The sequence below is a fragment of the Leptonychotes weddellii genome, chromosome 14, assembly GCF_054177405.1.
Source record: "Leptonychotes weddellii isolate Sample4059 chromosome 14, ASM5417740v2, whole genome shotgun sequence".
Lineage (NCBI taxonomy): Eukaryota > Metazoa > Chordata > Mammalia > Carnivora > Phocidae > Leptonychotes > Leptonychotes weddellii.
The window spans coordinates 66,550,613-66,573,163 of record NC_138382.1 but is presented as its reverse complement, the minus strand read 5'-3'; positions in this window follow the sequence as shown (position 1 = coordinate 66,573,163).

Sequence of the window (22,551 nt, the reverse complement as noted above, 5' to 3'; positions counted from 1 at the left end):
ATTTTCTCCATGTTAGAACAGTGAGGGCATCTCTGTTGGGTCTCCTGGGGCCTTTTTTTTTTTTTTGCCCCCTCTCTGGTTGTTTTGCTTTCTCTCTGTATCTCTCCCCACCCCACCTCTATGCCCTCAAAATGTGATTTCATAGTTGAGATGTCCAGGACCCAAGGGTGTGACTATGCACAGGAAATGAAGAATAAGGAGAGAATACTCATGGGGCTTCCAGACCATGCATCACATGGTAGCCATAGTGATGTTAAAACCAATAGCATCGCATCACTCTTTCAAAGATTTCTCAGGATTTCCTTTGGTGATCCATACAATGAAGTCTAGACACTTCCATAAGATGTTTAGGGCTCTAGTGTGTTGGCCACCCTCCGGGCCCACCTGGCCATTGTGACGCTTTATGCCCCCTACCTTTTACCTGACATGTCTTCTTCCACTGGAAACCTTCATTCATTTTTCCATATCTAATTCAAATGTGATCTTCTTTAAGAAGTCTTTCCCTGCAATTCCCCAAGGAAAGTCAGTGGCCCTGACCTCTTGGTTTCTCTAGCACTTTACATTTATCCTTTCTGCCCCATTAATATTAGCAATAACAAGTTGAATGCTTAACATATAAGGAACTGTATAAACATCTTACATGATGTTTAGTTTAATTTGCTGAATAAATATGTTAGACACATTTTAGCTCCATCTAAAAACGAGGACTCTGAGATTCAGAGACATCTAGAAAATGGTTCGGTGCATGCCAAAAGGTGTTAGAGCCAGAATTCATGCTCTGATCCCTCTGTCTTCAACACCCATACAATTAACAATTACCCTTGACCATCATTTTACATTCATCCATAATGGTTACATATGGGACTCACTTCACTACTACTTCCTGGTAGATCTGAAGGCAGAAATGTTTTCTTAGTCTTCTGAAGCAGGCAGGGTAGTGTGGTGAAGAGAACACCTATTTAGAGTTACACAGACCTGGTTGAAATCCTAGCTCATCTGTTATTGAATCACTCTGAAAACCCATCTCTACTTCTTTATAATGGGCACAGTAATGTCTAGTCAATGGAGCTGTAAAGAAAGCAGGTTACCTATCAGTAATACTGAAGACTACGGCCACTCAGTATGGGATGGTTCCTTTTTCTTTTCTTTCTGTATGTCTGCCCAAGATCCTGGCCCAGAGTGAAAATCCAATAAAGGACTTATTTTGTTTTGTTTTCTTGTAAAGGAAATAAGATAAAATAAAAGGTGATTTTAATCTCAAGGCCATGTCAAGGAAAAAAATATGGCCTATCCTCATGACAACTGATTTATTAACTGAGTTCTCAAAAAGCCCTGGCAGTTGACAGCTTTGTATTCAAGGAAGAGGGTAGAGAGGGATAGGAAATGGGAATATTTTGAATACGGAATCTGGAAAGAGCTCAGCACAGATGGGAAGGAAGGCAGACAGAATACTCCTCAGGGAAAGGAGAAAAGAATTAAACATGTACACAGAAAGCAATTCCTGGGGTTCAGTGCCAAGAGTTTGGTCCAAAAGACTTGTGGAATTAAGATTAACGTACTGGCATGTCATCATCATGTGAAAGGTGACCAGGAAGAGGGGAAAGTATACACTAGCTTTCTACAACTGCAATGAGATAGAGTGGAAAGTAGAATCTTTAGGTCCTGGATGTCAACCCTTATTCTGCCACTCTCCAGCTTCAGGACTTGACACCAATCTTTCCCCCAGAAAATGGAAGAAATAATATCTACCTTGCCAGAGTCAAATAAAAAAAACCAAACAAACCTATCAAAATGTTTTTATCACAGGACTTAAATACAATGAGCACCTACTGAATAGATATTTATTTGGTTTGGTTGGGTTTGATTTTTCCTCCATACCTCACTTCCTTTCTGTATTGGTCACATGCATGGGTAGAAAGAAGACATAAATGCACTTGTTCTATCTAAATTTTATCCAGTTGCAAAAATGCTTTCTACCGTCATGTCTCAGTGCAAAGCTTTCAGGAGCTGTGGACAATGTCAAGTTGCCACTCTCCTACCAGACGACAAAAGGGGCCAGCCCAGCTTGTCTCTCTCCTCACCATTTCCTTTATTCATCACCCAGATCCAAGCCCTTTAGGTCTTCAGCTAGGATCACTCACAGCAGATAACCAGAGACAAGGATAAAGAGACTGATCCCTTGGCATTGTGACATATGCTAATACTTATCTCATCATTCTTTCATTCAGCCATGGTTCCTGCTCAATGAAAGGCTGTGCTGAAGACTGTGGAGGAACTTTTGCTCCAAATAAAATGTCTCTTGTTCTTGGCACAATTAACCATACCTGGCTTGAAACCCTTCTCTCAGCTTCAGAAATACCCTCCTCCTCTTTCTGGCTCTATGTGCCTCGTTTTCTCTCATTTGTAAAATGGGGAGAAATACAGGTACGATGTGAAGATTAGATGAAATAAATCTCAAGAAGTTGGCACAGCTCCTGGCACACAGAAATATTTAATAACACCAGTTAAAATAGTAGCAGTGATGACATTCACAACAGCGATACCAGGAGTTGTTCTAGTGGTAAAATACATTGTCATTATTATTATCCCAATGTCTATTGCTGATTTTCCTAAGTCCTCTTTCTGGAAGTACTAAGGAGGCAAGTACTGCTGCTTAATAACAGCACAGAGGAGGGGCAAAACACCTCTCCATTTCTCATTGTCAAGTCCACAGCCCACTTGCTTCTGTATGTCCGCCCAAGATCCTGGCCCAGAGTGAAAATCCAATAGGGGCATTTTCCCCTATCAAACACCAGCCCGTCTACATGAGTGCAGATCATATCCCCTCTCATGTGTTCAAGGGCTTTTCCTATTTTCCTATACATACTCCCTCCTCCCTCTCTTCTACAACATCAATATCCCTGTCTACTGCCTCATTCTCCGTGGTATACATACTATGGCATTGCCCATTAGATGAAAGAAACCCTCTCATGACCTCATGTTCCCCTCCAGCTGCTATCTTGTTTCTCCCCGCCTCCAACATTATTCATTTGCTAGCTCAGATTCCTCATCTTCCATTCACGGTTCAACTCACTCCATTTAGGTTTCTATCACCATCATGCTAGAATATACACGGTCAAAGTCACCAATAACCTCATGTTTAAGACCAATGGATATATTTTGCCCTCAGCCTCCTTAGCACCTTTTAACACAGTCATTGACTCTCTCCTTTATACACACTTACCCTCCCCCCATTTCCAAAACTGAATTCATTTTATCCCCTTTTTTCCCCTCAACTATCCTCTTTTTGGCAAATGAGTCCAATATAGAGCTGGATTCTCAAGCCAGAAACAGAATCTCTGTGATTTTCATCCCCTTCTCACTTGCTCGCTCTTTATTCATCTTTCTATTTCACTTTTATCACTCATATCCAATCCACTATCAATCCATCATTAAGTATAGTATCTCTTCCAAATGAATCCTGGATCTATTATTATTACTATTATTATACTATGATTTTTTACCATGGCTGGCACTGTCCTCATCTAGGCACCCTGCAGCTCCCATGGGAATACTGCAACACTTCCTAACTGCCCTCCCACCTCTTCGCTAGTCTCTTCCCATAATTTACCTACTTCAATTCAAATCTATATAAGCATGACTGGCTCTTCTCTTTGCTTCATACCATTTAAAGGCCACCCATTAGCCAGAATTCAAGTCCCAGCTCTTTAGAATGACATAGATGGCTATCCATAACGGTCCCCTTGGCTATCTCTTCAATTTCTTCTCCTGATACCCTCCATTCTCTACTTTATGTTCAGGCAACACGGGTAGCTTAGGGTTCTTGAAGTGTCCTCCCCTCTTCCTCATTAAATCAAACTTAGCTCCCATCCCAAGAAATCCCATGAGATCCTCTTCCAAAGGAGAGTTCATCACTTTTTTTTTTGTCTCTGCTACCTCTGTATCTTGTGCACATTTCTATTATTGATCATTTATTTATATACTCATATCCTTTAATATAGGTATTCTACAAGTTAGCTACACAGTGGAATTACCTGGAATTTTAGAAACCCAACCAAAAGCTACTGCCTCGGTCCTTCATTCAGGGCTTCTGATTTAACTGGTATGGAACACTGCCTGGGCATCAGGAATTTTTAAAAATCTCTCAAAGATTCTAATGTGCAGTCAAGTTGGAGACTCCTCCTTGAGGCTAGAGATGTTCTGTTTTTATTTTTAATTCTTGTTTTTTAGGTGTTCTACCATCCTGTCTGGCACATAGTTGGAAGTCAATTTATGTTGTTAAAAATGCATTTACCATAAATGAAAAGCTTACGATACAATATGTTGCACAATTTCCAAATGAAACAGGTAAAACTAAATTAAGGAAGATGAATTTTCAGCAAGATTTGGAAAATGCAAGATATGGAAGATTTTGGAAAATGCCTGGAATAGACTTGCAACAGCCTAGTAGTGTTAACATCTGAAACAGGCAAATAAAAGTAAATGGGATGCATAAATAAGGATATTCATAATTGGGAATGGAGAATCCTGAGGCCATTTGCAAAGTGAATAGAAGAAAAAGGAGAGCAAGAATTTGATGGTGACACTTTAAAAGTATGGGAATAATAACAAGAGGTCAAGATAGATACCCGTGGTAGTCTTCTTAGAGAGGGTGGCACTGAAGTGACATGAGGATTTAGGAGAAAGAGACATTCAAATTGTGCAGCCCACTTTTCTAACTACCACCAGTTAGTGGTATTTGCATTCAAATGAACAGAGTACTTTTGTTACCAACTGTTACTGATGGTCATGATAATACCACAGCTGAATAAGGTGGGATTCTGTCCTAGTAGCAAACATGAACTTTGGAGCACCATTACATGGTTTTGCCAGTTAAAATGGGGATAATAATTATGCCTTTCTCATGGAATTATAGTGACAAACAAATGTATTAATTTATGTAAGTGCTTAGAAGAGCCCAGCACAGGGTAAGGAACAATAAATGTTAATTCTACCGTTATAGATGTAGGAGACTGCCCACTATTTGGACAAAGCCAAGGCTTCCATACGAGAGTGTTAAAAAGGAAAAGTGAGATTGTGTTCATTTGAGTTACAAATACAAAAATAGATTTCCATTTTAGAACTAAATCTATAGATATGTGTAAGATATGTTTGATCTCACTCTCTCTTTTAGACACATACACACCACCTTACAATTGTACTAAAATTATCAAATTAGTGAACATTTAAAATGATTCTCTTTAAACCCTTAATTCTTATCAAATTTATATATAATCTCTACATAGGCTAACCAACTGCCGCCTGGGAGAGGTCATTAAGGCTCCACTGATTAGATAAGGATAATTTGCAATTAGCTTAGAAATTGTGAGCATGAAAATGGGCCCATCTAAATTTCTTGAGTGTTCTTGAAACTACTGTTCTCTTAGGCAGTCCAAACACTCATATAATCCTATTGATAGGGCTAATTAATTTGATCAGAATATTTTAATTTCCCAAGTTTTTTATATCAGAACTGCTCTATCCAAATGATCACAAATTATTTCTAACACAAACCAAACTTATAGTCAGGTTTAAACCTTTCTATAAGCCTCAACATTTCACTAAGTATAACAAATTATCAGAAGCAACATATGTATTTATTGTTACTGAAGTCTCTCCTGTTGACGCTTGCTTTATACATCTCTGAAACTCTGCCTCAAGGCTGCTGAACAGACATCTATTTCCCCGTGATGCTCAGGAGCTGCTTTTCTTCCGTGGAGCCTCAGAAGCACTCACAGTCTGACTCATACCCCTCAACTTACAGAAAGAAATAACGGACCCTAATTCTAGTCCATGCGTCAGACCTTTGGTGAAATCCTTCTTGGTCATCTGTTTGATCCTAAGCAAGTTAATGGAATTCTCTTTGAACCACTGATGCCCGCTATCCTAAAATGGAAATGATAAGAGCTCCTACATGGAAGCTTCTTGTGAGGGTCACCCGAGATCATGCATGGCATAGATGACAGCCCCAATATACGATAGCCATTATTAGCTTTTAGCATACACTTGTTGATTTTCTACCATATAAACTTTGTTTCCTCTGTTATATTGTAGTCTCTTAGAGGGAAGAACAAGTTTCTTCTGACTCAGGGTCTCCTCTCTCATTTTCATGGTTCCTAGCATGAAGCATATGGTTGACAAACATTTCTTAGTTCTACTAAAGCCTCCAGTCCAAACAATTTCCAGTAGGTAATGCTCAACATAATAATCATTGTATATTTTATGTAGTATATGTGGGAAATGTGTGTGTGTATGTGTGGTGCTAATAGAACTGTATCTATATAAAATCACATATATATTCAGTAATGTACCTATAAAGCACAATTATGCATGAAATGAATGAAACATACTCATTTGTATATAAGCCACATATGTAGCTTCTATACATACACAGATGTATATACTTATCATAGATTTTGTAAACAGACACACAGATGAAATACAAAGAGACACTTTAACTTAGCTAAGTGTTAAGGTCTAAACCTTAGAGTATCTGTTTCACGACTGTGTGAGTATGATTTGTAATTAGTATATACACATAATGTAGACAGGTGTATGTATAGTAATACTCCTCAATTTATCCTTGTAGACTCTCCTACCTACAAGTTTGTCCCCATTTTTTGCCCTCTCCCCCTCCCAATTTAGTGAGCTAACACATAGCCTCACTACTTAAGTCAGAAGGGAGAAGGACTCGGTGTGCTACAGTCAGTTTGAACCAGCTCACCCACATAATTGCAGATTTTTTGGAATTTTGCAAGCCAGCTGTTAAACAGAATCGTTAGTAAAAATTAAATTATATCAACTTGCAATTAAATAAATGATATTAAAAGAAAGCTAATACATCCTCAAAATTCAACACTTACTAATTATTTTCTCTACAGTTTGCTATCATCTTTGTTCTTGACCTTGTTTATGTCTATTCTATCTGTGTGGCATTTATTTGGTGCAAATACTGTATAAGCCATGCTGGAGTGCATTTCTTCCCACTTGTGTTCCATGATGTCTTCTTGGTAGCTTGCGATGAGTATTTATACCACAGAAATTGGCCAATTCTTAAGTCGGTGCCTTTTCTTTTTCCTGGAGAGTCAGAAGTTAAACATTTGCCATCACAACCCTAGATGAGCCTTTTTGCCTGTATGCTGCATATTCCTCTTGGAGACTTGAGGATTAGTAGCTAAATAAGGTAGTTGTGAAAGAAAAGCAGTACTGGTATATAGATATATATGGGGAAACAAACCCCATATAAACATAGTTAAATTACATCCAATAAAGAAAGTACAGAGAGTGGAAGGGGGAAGATTTCCCTGGAAACTGTCACAGAACACACACACATGCTTTTGAATAATGAATTTAATTTCCAAGCTTCACAGAAAGCTCTTTCCTGCCTTGGCTCTCCCTTAACCTTCTTCCTACTGCCTTTCCCTCACTCCTCTACCTGAAGTTCTTAAAGAGCTGCAATTCTAACCTGTTCCCTCCCTCTCTATTATTCCACTAATCTGTCTCCGCCCACATAATTAAGGCAATCACCTCCTCCTGCCTCCTGAGGAGCCGCTTTAATCACCCCTCTGTACTCTGGCACAGCGACCTTCAGCCTACATGATCTGGGTAACAATCTTAGGGGCCCTTCCCACACTGTCCCTGAGCCTGCCCACCTCTCTCTCTTCCCTCCAGCCCACCGCCAGGCCAGGTCTGCTGCTAAGAAACCATTCTCCAACCTCTTAGCTGGTCTCCACCCACTAACATGTTTATCACCTTTGGTCAGAAAATCAAATTTCCTTCCACCTCTGTTTTTCTCTAATTGCTTTCTCCCATCCTCTTCCAGGCTCCCAGGAGGCTGAATTAAACTCCTCAAAAATCATTTGAGGAAACACTGAAGGAGTTATGGCTGTTAGCACATGGAAAGCAATCTAATTCTTCAATATCCTCGAGAAAGGGAGCAAATGTGCTCTGTGATATCCACGAAGATAGACCCGGGACCATAGATAAAAAAGCAAAGAATATGACTTCAGGTCAAGGTAAGAACGGACATGCCACCCTGAGCTAACCATCAGTCCAGGCTGCTGCCAAGACAGTGAACTCTAAGACCGGGGATTATTTAAGAGCCATCACAGAAGAGACGCCAGGACTGAGCAGGGGATTGGATTAAAGGTCCTGTAAAGTCCTTTTCAGTCTAAAATCATCTTGTTCCATGAATCTCTGAGTTGTAGCCTAAAACACCAGCCATGGGACCAATATTTTTGACTTACATTCATCTCTCACTTCTTAACCCCGCCCCATGCTTTGTATAATTCACAGCACAATTTTGTGTCCCTGCTTGAAAACAAAGTGGGGCTTCTTCATTACCATATCCCCCACTGGATTTGGGTTGGTTCTTCTTTGAAGTAACCCTGCATTGCTTTCTTTCTTCTGGTGAAACGAAAGGGTAAATTGTCCCCAGTGATATAGTGAAGTATTTCCCAAAGTAGAAAAAAAAAAGACAAAGTAAAATAGTGTAAAAGAGCCTTAATCAAGCATTTCAGAGACAGAAGATAAAACAGAAGAGGAAGGATAGGGACTTGAAATGCAGAGATAACAGCTGTTCTTACCATGCCTTTTATCCCAGGCTCTTAAACATCATGTGAAGCAACATTATTGCCCTCATTGTTCATCTCATTATTATTTAGCATTTATATTTGCAAGGAGTTTAGGGTTCATTTTTATTAGCAACCCTTCATAATCTCATGGTGGGGAAGGCAGAGATGGGGGCCCCCTCTGGCTCTGATGAGATAAATGAGCCCAGGCAAATTAGAGGCTTTGATCCACTCTGTCAGTGGATTGGGGGCCAAGTGGAGATTCAAGCACTTGACCACAGTGTTTTGAGCAGGGGACATGCAGGCCATACACATGGGAGGAAGCAGTGTATCTTGGAAAGAGCACTGCCTTTGGAATCTAATGCTGTGATTGTCCTTAGGATTTTTTTTTTTCCTCACTGAATCTTGGTTGTGTCTTTAGTAATATACAGAAGAAATAAATCCTACATCACTAAATAGAGTCATTTTGAGAATACATTAATGTAGGACATTTGAAGCAGGAGTTGGTATTCTGTAAAATTTAGTTCTCTTTTCCATTTCTTTTGATGTGGGCTTAGGCTGTGATTGTAATTCTACCAGCATGAAGACTGAACCCCAAGCAGTATGATAAGTGCAAAGTGCTGGGGAAGCAGAGATGCATACAGCCAGGTCCTGGCTCCACAGATCCAGATAGAGAACATTAAAGGTGGGTACAAATTCTGTGCTTCTCATCCCACTGAGATGTAGAGTCTGATAGCATTCATGACTTGCTTGACCAGCAGAGAATGGTGAAAGTGACACTCTACCACTTCCAGACTAGCCTTTAAGAGGACTGGCAGCTTCTAGCTTGCCTCTTAGAATCCTGACCTCAGAGACATCGTCTGTATGTGTACACACTCTGACGGTCCCAGCTGCGCCCACTCTTATAATTCAAACAGGAGTAAAGCCATCTTGGATCTTCCAGAACAGCCCATCTGTCAATCAAATGCAACCAAGTATCCTTTGTTGGTACCATGTAGAATAGACAACTCAACCAACTGAGCCCTGACCAATTTCCTGCCCCACAAAACTATATGACACAAGAAAAGGTGGGTGTGTTAAGCCATTATGCTTTGAGCAGTTTGTTCAGACAGCAGTGGCTAACTGGAACACCAACTAAATTCCTACTGTCAAACTGGAAACCACAACAATGCAAAACTGGAACTCCAGTCTTAGCCCTTCTCGGCATTTCCAACCTAATTTCCCTGAATACTTTGTATACCTTATGCTTTTCCAGAAAAGGTTCCTCTGTCTGGAAGGTACATCTACACATCATCCTGGCCCTGTGGAAGTCTTATTTCTTCACTGAGTATTTTTTGATAACTTCTGTTAGTTAGGATAAGGAATGTTGTCTGTTCTAACATGTAATACAAGAATCTCAGTGACAGAGCTCAATAAAGGCTTATTCTCTCTCATGTCAGAGACTGATATGGACTAGAATTTTCTCTTGGGTGGCTCCCCTCCAGGATGTAGGACAGGATTCCAAGCTTACCTCCAATAGTTCCACTATCCTTTAGGACCTCCTTGGTGATCCCCGCTGAATCCTCTACATCAGGCCAGATGCCAGAAAATCATGCGTAAGCCAAGAGTCTCATGGGAAAATGTAGAAGCCATCATTGACAGTGACATATAGATTTCCCCCATATGCCATTATCTAGAATTAGTCACATGGCCCCAATTAACGGCACTGGTAGCTAGAAAATATAGGCTTCCGGTGGGCCTAGAAAAATAAAAAAGACCAGTAGGAATCCACTCAGTCTCTGCTACACCACTGCTGTCAGAGGTAATCCATTCTTCATCCTGCCAATGGTGTCCAATTGGAGTATGAGTGTTTAAATCAATCTTGATTTTAGAGTTGTGCCACGCTACTTTTCTAGCTGTGTGACCTGAACAGATCACTTAACTTCTCTGAGTTTCAGTTTCAGTTGTAATGAAGTTAATGTCCATGCTGAGCAACACAAGTAAAATAAAGGCATCATAAAAATACTCAAAAGTACACTTCATTCTTTCTTTCAACATGCCTTCTAAAACACTCTCTGTACCCAAGATGGACAATCTCTTCTTCTGTATTGTAGGCAGGCATTGTTAATCAGTTATGACACTTTATTTTCTACTCATTCTGTTATTGGCCTCAGAATTCTTCCTAGTATGACTTTCCAGGCAGCCAAAACTGATGTATCAGGGTTAGTTTTTAAAACAAAGCCTCACTTGTGATTTTTCATCCAACACATTCATTAGGCAGAAAATCTTGTTCTTTGGTTTCCATCATGGTGTTTTTATATAGGCGTGTTTGCTTCTCCAATGAGTGGTTAACTCTTTGAAGACAGAGATCCTGCCTTTATTATCTGTCTTTCCTTTATGGCACCCAACACAGTGCATGGCACTTAACAGAGCACCTGTCTCTGAACTGGATATATAGTATTGGAAATAATAAATATTGTTTATTGAGAGTATATGACGGTCAAATGCTTTACATGCATGACTTTATTTAATATGAATTTAAAACATTATAAAGAAAGAACTATTACTATGCTGATTTTGATGATAAAAAAACTGGGCGTTAGGAAGGTTAAGTAACTTGACCAAAGCTATTTAGCTAATGAATGAGAGAATGTGACTTCGAAACCCAGAGCTCCTGGGCTCCAAAGCCCATGACACTGACCACAGTGCTACCTCATCATCATGGCTCACTACATGCTTGCCTACTTCTTTTGAGGTCACTCGTGGTTATGGAGAGAGAAGAACTGCTTCAGGGGACAAGAAAGGAAATGAGAAACATGGTGGAAATAGACTGCTCAGAGAAAATGAGGGAATGAGTGAGGGTCAAAAAGATAAGAGCATTGTGAACAAGCGGAGGGAGGTTCAGATGGAGCAAAGGTAGAACCGAAGAGGAGACTATGAGAGACAGGTTCTTTGATTAAAGTGTGGGGCTGGCCCAATTTGCCTTTAGAATCCTAAAAATTAATTTCTTAAAAAAGAAGGAAAAATATTATAGATGAATGTTTATTAACAAACTCAAACTTGAGTCCCTTACTTGGAAAAGGCTTTCTGCCACCGTAATTTCTTTACCAGACATTTCTTCTTTGTACTTGCAAAACACAGACAAGAAACTAAAGCAATTTTCTGAGTGCTAAGTGTCAGACACAGAGCTAGATGCTGTTGCGTATTTGTTTATTTAATTTTCAATAAAACCCTGAAGGGTTGTTGGTAGTATCCAATTCAGCAAATGAACAAATAAAACTGAAGCTTGAAGAAGGGATTCATTCACGCAATACCCATAGCTAGTAAGTGGGAGATCCATGCTCTGAGACTAAAGGCTGTTTTTTTCCCCCATAAATGACAGTTTTCTCTAATACCTATTATTTATAGCCATTATATGATCATACATTACTTGTTCACTTGCTTAGTTTGTATTCACAGAAAGAGGACTTCGTCTAGAACACTCTCTGCCTATAAAACAGTTCCTGGCATTCAGTAGGGATATAATGTTGAATTGAGTGAATACAACACCTGGACATAAATAGCTCAATTCCTTTTTTTATGCATAGATGAAGGGATACCTGCAAACTACCACCTGCTGTTGGATCTGAAGATGATGGTGGGGCTTGCACGGGTAGTAGGCAGTGGAGTGAAACTTCCTGGCGTTGACAGTTTCTAACTGTCCTTTATCAGTCAGTCCGTAGTGTAAGTTCTCACTGTCCCCACGTACTGCCGTAGGACCTTTTGAGTCCTGTGCCTCCGCACTGTTCAGAAATGGAAGGGCAGTGCAGTGGGAAATGATCGAAGGGCTGAAAAAGGAAGCTCGGGATGAGAGATTAAAAAAAGTCACCTTTGTTTAAGGTGACCATGTTCACATCAGAAAAGAAAAAGTGGGCTTAGATTACAGCTCCAAAGACTTACAGGGGAATTAACGAAGAACTGCCTGGCTACAGGTCCTCACACACAAAAGCAAGCTACATGGAGGAGGCTGTCTTCTTTCCTGTTAGAAAGAATCATTACGTGAACAGACATTCCCCGGCCTGGTATTGGGCGTGGTGGTGACTTGGAAAGAATTCAGTCATTACTTGTGCCTCTACCCTTTGCCAATTGTTGTGACACATCGTGATAGGCGTTTTCTTGCAATCCGCTCAGAAAGGAAGAGTCGTTTCCATTTTTACAGACAAAGAGCTGAGACTTGGAAGCAGAGAGGAATATTCCCTAATAAAAGTGACAGGGTCAGGACTGACAACCACGTCTGTCCGGCTTTAAGGCTCAATGGCGGCAACAACAACAAGGGTAACAACAATTAACATTCACAGATGACTTCCTAGGTGACAGGTACACTGTGTTGTGCATTATGTCATTTTAACCTCCTGACAGCCTTATTTAGAAAGATTTTATATCCATAATTTTCAAGTGAGGAAGCACTGCAGAGTGGCGATGTCATCTGTCCAAGGTAATATTATCTCGTAAGTCAAGAGCCTGGATTCAAACTCAGATCTTTCTTGTTCTTGAGACCCTACTCTTTCTCTAACATGCCCCTTCCCCCAAGCTTATATATGAATAGATTTAAGAGTCTCCGGTATCAGTACCTGATATATAACAGAGAGAGAAATAATATCATATAGGAAGGAGAGAAGACTGTTTTCTGGAACAGACATGATAGGATAACCAGAGAGAGAGAGAGAGCGCATCATTGAAAATGTGACACTATAATGGAGCATTTTAGGATGGGTGGGATTTCCTCTCAGACACAGGGAAGGAAAGGACATGGATTAAGAAAGAAGTGAAATTGTGCAAAATTAACAATACTGAAATAGTTGACGGAACATAAATGTGTTGAGTTGGAGCAGGTCAGGTAATTTTGGGGACAAAGAACAAAGAGCTTCGAAGTGACTAGTGTGAATGAGACAGTGGTATATACCCTACTTTCCTCCTAGGCATGGAGAAAGACCACATTCCCCAGCCCTCTGTGTCTAGTAGGACAGTATAACTGAGCCCTGGCCAGTGGAATGTGGAAAGAAGTACTGTGTGCCCCTTCTAGATCTGTCCATGGGATAGCTCGGCAACTTTCCAGCTCTGGGCTTTCTCCCCCAGTCACGTGGTCAGAAGGGAAGGCCTTTAAGATAGCAGAGCCACTGGGTAAAAGGAGCGTGATTCTCTGAGTTCACAGACTACTGGTAACCTCCCTGGGAGAATCCACCGAACAAGAGCTTTCGTGAAAGAGAAATCAGCCATTGAGATATTGGTGTTGGTAGTGAAGGAAGTATACCTAGGTTGGGACTTTATATTTTAGACTGGCATTTTCCAAAATGCTTTTGTTTGCCATAACATTCATCACAGAAATGCTCCATTCTAAATGACTTCTTTCTGTTAAATATATTTGAATATTCTATACATTACATCCCTTCTTAGAGACTCATAATGCATACCAGTGTATCAAGAACTCTGTGAAGTCCTGAAATAAAGAAGTCTGGTAAACTGCTTAAATCAGTACTTTGCAAACATATTTTCCCCCACAGAATCCTTTTTTGAAAGTAATGACTATGATATCTTGTGAAATTCATATTTTATGGAGCACAGCATGGGGAGTATTGCTCTGGCCAATGTGGGCCCATTGCCCAGGTGTGGGAAATAATTATAACGTTGCAGAGAAGCTAATATTATATTCCTTCTCCCTAAGCCATGTAACTTCAGCCTGTGATCATCTTCTCTTAACTTACCAATTTTCCTCTACGGAAAGAGAAATTGCTAATTTGATTCAAAATTCAAAACTTTGTTTGAGCCATGCTTCCTTGTAGGAAGGGTCACTGTGTATTCAAGTCTGCACGGATAGTCTCTTCCAGTATAATTCTTGCTTCCTACACTTAACGTGATAAACAGCTCTGAAAGAGCTGGGTAGACTTCTGGGTCAAGGGTGTTCTTTCTCTCCTCTCTCTCATTCTGAATAAGAATTCCAAGAATTTCAGAGAATTCCAAGATTTGTATTTTGAAGGAAGGGGAGTGGACAAAAGTAGAAAGTACTTCCCAGTTGAGATCCAGGAAGATAAAATGATTTCCCTAAAGGCATTAGAGAAGTTGGTGACCTCCATCATCCCTACTCTGATCCCCTAAAGTTTCCTCTGAGGCAAGCACCATAACTTCGTTTTTTGGTTTTTTTTTTTTTAAGATTTCTTTATTTGACACAGAGAAAGACACAGCTAGAGAGGGAACACAAGCAGGGGAAGTGGGAGGGGGAGAAGCAGGCTCCCCAAAGAGCAGGGAGCCTGACGCGGGGATTGATCCCAGGACCCTGGGACATGACCTGAGCCGAAGGCAGACGCTTAACGACTGAGCCATCCAGGTGCCCGTTTCATTCTTTTTAAATATAAATGATTAATGCCCAATTATGAAACAGGTCCATATATTAGTAGAGGCTGGACTACACAATGATAATAGTTTACATTTGCAAATCATTTTTGGATACATTGTCTCCTCTGAGCCTCAGATTAATCTGTGAAACAGAAAGGGCAAGGGATCATTCCTTTTTCTGCAGATGAGAAAAATCAATAGATTGGCAGATACAATGATTTTCCCAGGGTCACAAAGCCAGTAAGATGTTGAGCAAAACCTACAGTCAAGCCTCTTCTTAGATTCATGCTCTTAATTCCCCATCATGGCTTTCATGTGGTGAGGGCAGCAGAGCAGAGTCCAGCCTTTGGTGTACACTAAGTCGAGGTGGAGAGTCTCTGGTTCCATCTGTATTACTTCTGTGCCCTAGGGGAAGTTACTTCCCCTCTCTGAGCCTCTATTCACTGAACTGTAAAATCAGAAAAACAAAAACAAAAACAAAAAACCTTTGTTTCCAGTATTAAATGAGACATCATGTGTCAAATGTTTGGCATACAAAAAGTTCTCAGCACATATTAGTTCTCTCAAAATGGCATGAGTTTAGGATTGTCCTTGAGAGAATTCTGATTTTAATTTTAAGGGGAAATAAGCTTCATTCTCTCTAGTCAGCTCTAGGAGGACAGAGGTATTGTGTTGCTTAAAATCTTTCTCCTTTGCCAGGGACTGAGCATGGTGCATAGAAGGTGTTAAGCACATTATTATTTTTGAAGACTGAACTGGGGAGCACCTGGGTGGCTCAGTCATTAAGTGTCTGCCTTCGGCTCAGGTCATAATCCCAGGGTCCTGGGATTGAGCCCCGCATCGGGCTCCCTGCTCCGCGGGAAGCCTGCTTCTCCCTCTCCCACTCCCCCTGCTTGTGTTCCCTCTCTCGCTGTGTCTCTCTCTAATAAATAAATAAAATCTTTAAAAAAAAGAAAAAGAAGACTGAATTGGGAATATGGGGGTAATGTCTTCTTCAGTGTTTGCTTAGCCTCATTATGGTGAAACTGTCCAAAGAGCTATGTGGAGCCAAAAAGGTCCAAAACAAGGTCCTTGGCCTCAGGGCCAAACCAGGAAACACATGATGAATTGCAAGTGTAAGTATATCGGCTCTTAAAGGCATATGACGAAACTGACCCAACAGGAACCCAGAGCATGACAATTCAGCCATCTCTGTTCTTGGAAGCACCTGCAGAATCTACTTTTCAAGAGGCCTCATCTGTCAAGCTCCCTGGCCTATCCTTCTGGCAGCTATATCTCTGGAACCTTATTCCAAAAGCAAATCCAAGGATCTCAGCCTTCCAATCCTTGATAAATAAACCCCTCTCTGAGAGCTTCAGTGACAGATAAATCTGTCCACCCAAGGACATTTCCTAAGCAGGACGGGCTGTTGAAACTCCTTACCAGATTGCAGCTGGCACCCACCATGTCGATGTTCCCCTCTCCTTATAATCATAATGGGATCTCAGCAATAAAGATGGATTTGTTAATTTCCATCCCCTTCTCACTTTCTCTTTTAATCACTGTCGAGCATAAATTAATTTCAGCTTAAAGAGCTTTCAACAAGATTCCGTCATTGTCTAGGGCAGTAAAGGTCAAAAAACAGGAGCCTCTGAAAATACTCATCAGCTGTTTGCCAGGAATAAACTTTAGTTATTGACACTTAATTATTTCTATTTTGTCCACAGCAAGCTGGAGTCAGTGAAAGAAAGGCAGGGAGGGAGGGAGGGAAAGAGAGGGAGGGGGGACAGGGAGTGTGGGAGGAGAAAAGGAGAGGGAGAAAGAGAGAGAAGGGTGCAGGGAGAGAGAGAGAGGGGAAACAGAAAGAGAGACAAAGAGAGACAGAGAGATAAAGAGAGACGCTATCCAATTTGATCACCCACCTGCTGGTATGTGGAGTGTTACATTTTCTCCTGAATTTTTGATAAAATGAACTAAAGTTTCAATACCAGTCTTGATATTGTTTGTCCATTTCTTCAGGGTAAGATATAGTTAAGTATTAGGTCATCAGCCTGTTTAAATCCAAATTCTGCTATATATCAGCAGGAGTGACTGTGGAAAATACTTAATCTCTGAATTTTTACCTGTTAAAATGCAATAATGGCACCATTGTACAGAATCATCCTGTGGAATGGATGAGAGAAAACCTGTAAATGTCTAAGTACTAAGCCTGGAACGTCAGGTATCCCACAAAGTGTAGCTATACTTAGTGGTATTTCCTTTATAGGTCTGTCACTTTAGAGTCTACTATGTGAGCCATGGACTGACTGTGTTAAAAGGCAACAAACCATGGAAATATATAGGACCATAAGGGAATGGATATTTTTTTTCCCACCATGGGCAGAAGAGAGTCAGGGGGGGCAGTATATGAAAGAAAAAAAAAGCCTTCTCTAAGGATCCATAAATACAATCTTCCATGCTCTTTAGTGAGATATTGGAGTGAAGTTTGGAGGTACTGAGATCAGGATTAACCCCCATTTCTGACACTAAGTATGTGGGAACTTGGCAAGTTAATTATGCCTACGAGCCAAGCCTTAGTTCCCTCAACTGTATAACAGGAAAAATACCTCCCACGTTTGATTGCCGATGAGGATTAAATGACATGATATATGGAATCAATGAACTTAAGACATAGTTAGGAACACTGATAAATGTGTTTTATAATCAACATGTAAGTAAACAATAAAAATGATACAATTATTAATACTAATAATTAATGCATATAGCATGTTCTATGTGCTGGGGACTTCTCTGGCACTTACATATAAGAACTCATTGAACCCTTACTAAAAATCCTAGAGTGGAGGTATCAGTATTATTCTCATTTTACACATGAATAAACTGAGGAGGTCAGAAACGTTATTTAACTTGCTCAACATGATATATAAGTGGTCGTGGAGCTAGGACTGAAAACCCATGCAACTGGATCCAGAGTCTAGGCTCTTCATCATTTTACTACCCTGTTTTGATGGGGGCAAAGGAAGGAGATGGTAGGCTACCTGTCCTAATAAAGTGGTATGTTAATTCTCTCTCTTTCTCTCTCTCTCTCTCTCTCACACACACACACACACACACACACACACACACACACACACTCATATCCAGATCATGGCCAGGAACTTCAGGGATGGAAGTATAATAAAAAAGCACGGATTGGGAATTTCTAGAGCATGGCCATATGGCAATGCAATGCTCTACGCAAGCCTCTAATAACTGCAGGTAAGGAACTCTGTGATTTAATCCTCATGACAACCCTGGGAGGCAAGTATTTTGCCTATAAGGAAACCACTACTTAGAAAGTTAAGTCACTTGTATAAGAACATACACAGGAAGTGCTGATGCTGGATTTTGGACTGAAGTCTGTCAACGCAGGACCTGGGAATTTTAAGGCCCTGGCTATACAACTTCTCATTTAATTGCAGCATTTATTTAAACAAAAGTAGCAGAGAGGGAGGATACTATTAAAATCATTGTCCTTAAGCCTTTAAAAATAAATTCTGTCTTTCTACACTTTTGTATCCTTTCTCTCCTCAACCTCAGCATCATTCCAACTACTGCACACACCCATGATTCGGAGATTCCAGAATAAGCAGTTTCAAAACTATTTCTAACTGTGCTCCAACTCAACAGCACCAGGCGTATGTGTGATTTCTCTCAAGGGTCTGTAAATAAGGATGCAAGGGGTGGAATATATTACCAGGGAGCTGATGAGTCTGGGGAGATCTGTGGGAAGTGAGATTAGAGCTTCACAAACAAATTTAACTAGTATTTGCTAATTGGGAGGGGTGGTGATTTGGTTTTGGATCTATCTGGACTTCGGCTGGTTTTATTGAATCAGAGTCCACAAGAAAGACTATTAATGTTTTTATTGAATATTATAGCAATCACATTTGGCTCAGACTATGGAGTCCAGGATTCTAGACCAGTTTTTTTTTTTTTTTAAGATTTTATTTATTTGAGAGAGAGAATGAGATAGAGAGAGAGAGCATGAGACAGGGGAGGGTCAGGGGGAGAAGCAGACTCCCTGTCGAGCAGGGAGCCAGATGAGAGACTTGATCCTGGGACTCCAGGATCATGACCTGAGTCGAAGGCAGTCGCTTAACCAACTGAGCCACTCAGGTGCCCTCTAGACCAGTTTTTTAAGGAGAATTTGGGTAATGGCCATATTCTACACTTCTATATATGACAAGGACTGGTAACTGTTTTTAGAGGTTAAAACTTGTGTTCACATGCATTATCTCATCTTAGTTCATCCTTACAACAACCTTTGTGTTTTCTCATTATTATCCCCACGTTGTCAACAAGGAATGATAAAATTGAGATAATGGGCTTTCCCCTCACCCAAAATATACTGTGTTGAACATTAGACATTGAGCTAAACCACTCCAAGGGTCACTAAGAAAGAAGAAGAGAAGATGACTGGAAATCTCCCACTCCATTCGCAACCAGAATAACCCCGCTTTAAGTTTTAAGCAATATTTATTGAGTGTCTAGTCTATGGCAGACACTTTGTGGGATGCTGAGGATAGAATTTTAACTAAGAATTGTGGGCCATTTCTTCTCAGAGTTTATTTGCAGTGGGGAGTCAGATAAATGTACTATCCATTATTTAGTTATATTTCTAACAAGTGTTATGAAGAAAAAGATTGAATTGTAATAGGAGCTGATCTGTCCAGGGGAAGGGCATGGGTCATCAATGAGCTTGGGCTTCAACTCTTGGGCTTTGAGTCTTTAAATACTTTGAAAGCCACTAGATTAAAAACAAAACAAAACAAAACAAAACAAATCAACTCCACATTTAATGAGACATCCTGAATTACTTTCAATGATATCTAAGCCTTTCTGAATCTTCATTTTAGTTTCCATCTTAAATTATCTCAATTTGGGGGGAAATAACTCTGCAAGATATTTTCCCCCCTATCCTTATCATATTACTTCCAAGGTAGTTTATGTCATTCACAACAGTCTGCACATCATCCCCACTTCTGACCACACAGTATTCACTGTCTGAAATTCTATTCCATCCCTTTTGTTGACAACATTTGATTACTTTTTCATGACCCATTCTTGCAAAAATCTCTTTACTCCACCTATCCATGTCATTCTCATTTCTCAGAACTCCTGTTGTTCTTACTATCCAAACTACTCATTTACCTATTTTTATATACTTCCTTGAGTTGCTGGTTATTTTTTTCTTTTCTTTTTCATAGATGCCCCATCTCCCAAACACGAGAGTGGTGTCTTAACATTTGATGACTTTCAAAGCTCCTGGCATTGGATTGGCTTCATAGCTCTTTCGTCTCATCTTATCAAACCCCATCTCGTGGCATCCCATCTCATTCCATTTCTTTCTAATCAATGACTACTGACTAATTACTGGGCACTGTGCTGGATTGTTTCACCTTAACTTTAAGGAACTTAAATTTTGAAGTAAAGGTGGGGAGTTGGTATAGAGGCAGGAAGAGAGCAATGAGAGAAGACTATATGCAAGGAAAAAACCACCTTTTGAAAAAAAACCTTTTTACTGGATATTAAAAAAATTAGAGAAATATGGTGGGAGGATGGTTTGCATAGAAGTTGGGATACCCTCCAGCTTTCTGAGAGACTTCAGAGGGATGTGGGATGTAAAGGAGGACATTCTAGACAGGGAAACCAGAGTGGGTAGAGATACTGAGGCTTATCTAGGAAACAGTGCATAGGGGACAAAAATGTGGGTTGTGGGTTAAAGATTTGGGACTTTACCAGAAAATGGTATTTTAATTTTTCATGAAGTTATGTAAGGTATCTATGAGAATTCTTTTTAAAAGTATTTGTGTCCAATTCAATGATAAATATAGTTTGAATCATTTATGTAACCATCTTATAACCAAGCACCACCACTCTATTTCAATGCCTGTATCTTACTGTCCCATTTGTGCAAAGTTAGGAGTAAATGATGATATGACATGGTGTAGAAAAACAGAACTTTGGATATTTTGAAAAGAGAAACAAGGCAAGGTAAAATTGAGTTATCCCATTGTGCAAGGTAGTACCATCATATTGAATTAAAAAGGTTTGCTCAGAATGATGGTCACATTTTCAAAGGCTATATAATCAGAACTTCTCTTTATATGTATTTCATTAAAAGTAATATAGTAAGTGTGAAATATGATTTTCTTCCTTAAGCTTGATTAATTGTATAAATATTCTGTGGGAAACCTATTACCTTGATTTGATCAATCAATATGACTGAGTATTGAAAATAATACTAGGATTAAAAAGGAAAAAAAAAGTCTAACAATAATGACAAAGATTCAAATGATGGTCTACTCTATCAAAATTTAAAAAATAAAATTTGTTTGGATAAAGTAGAAGTTATCAGACAAACACATCCTTCTACTGATAAATCATATATATGTATATATATATGATATATATATATCATATATATATATAAAGAGTTATTTATTGTAGAGAGAGAGAGAGAGAGAAAGAGTATCCTGGGGGAGGGGCAGAGGAGAGAAAATCTTAAGCAGACTCTGAGCATACAGCCTCACGTAGGACTCGATCTCACAACCCTGATATCATGACCTCAGTCAAAACCAAGACTCAAATGCTTAAACAACTGCACCACCCAGGCGCCCTGAGGTAAACAGATACAATTTCAGAGAAACAATGATCATATTTGACATTTGTTTTTCTTTTTGGTTTCACTATGTTGTATTTGATTTGGTGGTAAAACTGCAGAAGTACTATTATTTTAAGAAGTATATGTCTAGACTTATGCCTGAGTTCCATTATGATGAAAATAATTGAAACCTTCATTGGTGGTCCACAAAAATATTCTTTACTAAATAAGAACTAGATATTACCTTAATTTATGGTTGAGAAGAGGGCAAAATAAGATCTGTGCTTTAAAATACATATTCCAGCCAATACAGAGAATGGATTGAAGGGGAGCAGGGAGACCAGAGAGAAGTAATTATATTGTCTGGGCCAGAAAATATAGGGCCTGAATCAAGACAGTCGTGGTTGGAATGGAGAAGTAGACAGATTCTAGGAGACAATTTAGTGCAATAATAAACTCTTGTTACTACTAATGATGATGATCATTTAGCAGCAGAGAAGTTGCACCTCTGTGCCAAATGCTTGTAGGGTCTCTAAAATTCCGGCCAGAAATTAGTAAAGGGGCAGTTTGTCAAGCTTATTGCCTTGTAATAGTTATCCTCAATGGGTATTTGTTGATTTGGTTTGATTACTTTGTGTGGAATACAAACCAATTAAACCCAAGTCATATCTTCACAGAGAGGCAGATCTATGTAGACAACAGAACAAGGGAAATTTTCAAAATATCTCTACCTCATCCTCATAATCCAGGACAAGAAGCCTGATTCAGAAGACAGTGGTCAGGAGGGCAGTAGAGAAGACTGGTGAGTGATGGAAAGATAATCAGTCAGAATTTTATTTCTCCAAGTACTGTAGGTCTTGAGATCTACAGTGTGAGAGAAATCACCAAAGGGAAAGGTTGTTCCCTCTTCACAAATATGAATAAGTAAATGGCAATTCCTGTTCATTAAAATTCTATGGAGATAAAGAA